The sequence below is a fragment of the Priapulus caudatus genome, unplaced genomic scaffold (assembly GCF_000485595.1).
Source record: "Priapulus caudatus unplaced genomic scaffold, Priapulus_caudatus-5.0.1 Scaffold207, whole genome shotgun sequence".
Classification (NCBI taxonomy): Eukaryota; Metazoa; Priapulida; class Priapulimorpha; order Priapulimorphida; family Priapulidae; genus Priapulus; species Priapulus caudatus.
The window spans coordinates 70486-73328 of NW_014577268.1; the positions used below are offsets into that span (position 1 = coordinate 70486).

General features: G+C 56.0%; 1 protein-coding gene across 1 annotated transcript in view; it reads right to left on the reverse strand.

Annotated features, from left to right (window-relative positions):
• LOC106807312 (D site-binding protein-like) overlaps positions 1-2843 on the reverse strand; it is a 33361-nt gene that overhangs the window by 1633 nt on the left and 28885 nt on the right. The window lies entirely within an intron of this gene.

Consider the following 2843-nt stretch of genomic DNA (forward strand, 5'->3'; position numbering starts at 1 on the left):
ACGCACGCACGCACGCACGCACGCACTCATGCACGGCCTGACAACGGCCCGATTCGTCATCACGGCCGCTTGTGCCGAGCCGGCGATTTTCATTGACAAAATGGCGCGTTTCAGTTGCGAAACTGTTCGCCTGCAACACACGTATCTTATCCGCCATCTCGGAGCGGTAACATTATCTCGCATTATCCGACATTTACGGAATACATGTTCGCATCACACACCTACGGGGGGACGAAGGGAGGCCAGGCTGGTGAGGGGGACGGTGGAGGCGAAAAAACAGGGAGCGCATAATTATTGGAGATCTGTCGATACTTTTTTCACATGCTGCGCACGCGCGAATGAAATCCTACTTCCCTATTGGTTGCATCGGCCTCCCACTAACACGTAGCCCATCGCTTCTCCTTCCTGCTCGCATCTCCTCATCACCCCCTCCCCCCCGCACGCAATGATTCGGTCTTCCTCCTGGCGGCTGCTGCTGCCGCTGCTGCTACTGGTGCTGTGCACCAATTTAGGAGAGTTGGCCTAATCTTGGTTGGCAGTTCTCACAAAGGCCCCACTCGGTCCGGAGCTGCCCGGCTGACCATTAGAGAGGGAATTAAGTACGGGAGGAATGCGCGCGCGCGGGTCGCCGGATGCCTCGTGCGTGTTTCTCCCCGCACGCAGCATAAACACGGGCTGTGTCGCACCGTCGCTGTTCGCCGGCCTTGTTTAGCGATGTCGTGACAGGACTGGGTAACTGTTTTCACAGCGGTGAATGGGGGGCGGCAGGGGCCGGCAGTTACTTAATAGCCGTTCTGCTGCGCGACCACGGCAGCGATACACGCAGCTGCTGCAAGCACGCGAGATACACGCCGCTAGTGCAACTGCACGCGCGCACGCACACGGACGCACGCACACACGCGCGCACACGGACGCGAATATGTTGCGATCCCCTCATAGACACGCACGCACACCCCCACATTCACGCACGCCCCTATGCTCACGCACGCCCACGCACGCCCTCGCGCGCACGCACACCCCCACATTCACGCACGCCCACGCACGCCCTCGCGCTCACGCACGCCCCCACACTCACGCCCCCACGCGCACGCACGTCCCCGCGCGCACGCACCCTCCAGCGCTCACGCACCCTCCAGCGCTCACGCGTGCCCGCATGCACGCTTATGGAACGACCGAGGTCACATTACAAAGGGTTTCCCCTAAATAAAACAGTTAATACTTTTTTACTGGTTTGTCAAGTACTGCTATCTTTACTCAGTAGCGTCGTTCTGTGGAGCAGCAAATACGAAGATGGATGGTAAAATCACTTAAGCGATACAACGCTAAATTGAAGAGGGTAAACGGCGAGTAAGGGTAACGTATATCAGGAATCGAAGGAAAAATATTGTGCGCGTATGTTGAGTGAGAAGAAGTTAGCAATAAGGTATTAAGCAAAGCAGAAGGCGAATAAAGGAGAACTCCCGATAGGAGAAGAAGAAGAAGGATGATCCTGAAGAGGGTAAACGGTATGTACAGCTCTTATTCCCATGACCTTCCTCGTCCTCGTCCTCGTCCTCATCCTCATCCTCATCCTCATCATCATCATCATCCTCATCCTCATCCTCATCCTCATCATCATCCTCGTCCTCGTCCTCATCTTCATCCTCTTCCTCTTCCTCGTCCTCATCATCATCCTCGTCCTCATCCTCTGAGAGAGCCCACACAAGATCAGGGAGTCGGGCTGGACTAAGCGAGCCCCTCGGCAACGATCGCGAAACGTTCTCACAGCTTTTGTTACGCTGAAATTCCTGAGAGAGAGGGAGAGAGAGAGAGAGAGAGAGAGAGAGAGAGAGCCGCGCGAAAAGTGCAGCGCTAGGTACCTAGCGAGGAATGCTGATCACAAGGGATGCTGTGAGCTAGAGATGGATGCTGTGAGCTAGAGAGGGATGCTGTGAGCTAGAGATGGATGCTGTGAGCTAGAGAGGGATGCTGCGAGCTCACGAGGGATGCTGCGAGCTAGAGAGGGATGCTGTGAGCTAGAGAGGGATGCTGCGAGCTCACGAGGGATGCTGCGAGCTAGCGAGGGATGCTGCGAGCTCACGAGGGATGCTGCGAGCTAGAGAGGGATGCTGAGAGCTGGAGAGGGATGCTGCGAGCTAGAGAGGGATGCTGCGAGCTAGAGAGGGATGCTGCGAGCTCACGAGGGATGCTGCGAGCTAGAGAGGGATGATGCGAGCTCATGAGGGATACTGCGAGCTAGAGAGGGATGCTGCGAGCTCACGAGGGATGCTGCGAGCTCACGAGGGATGCTGCGAGCTAGAGAGGGATGCTGTGAGCTCACGAGGGATGCTGTGAGCTAGAGAGGGATGCTGCGAGCTAGAGAGGGATGCTGTGAGCTAGAGAGGGATGCTGCGAGCTAGAGAGGGATGCTGCGAGCTAGCGAGGGATGCTGCGAGCTAGAGAGAGATGATGCGAGCTAGAGATGGATGATGCGAGCTAGAGATGGATGCTGCGAGCTAGAGATGGATGCTGTGAGCTAGAGAGGGATGCTGCGAGCTCACGTGGGATGCTGTGAGCTAGAGAGGGATGCAATAATATGCACTTGTGTTTCTGACTGTGTTTAACAGTTAATGACAGACGCGAGACGCAGCGATGTAAACCAAACACGACATCTTACGCATTTGCATCCGGTCCCGGAATCGATATTTGACAAAAGCTGCCGATTCCCCTAATGACCCAACGGTACACAAAATAAATGCAGTTACAAGCTGCGATGGACGTATTACATTCATTACTGCTAGCTATGAGCATACGCACGCACGCCCGCCCGCCCGCACGCACGCACGCACGCACGCACGCACGCA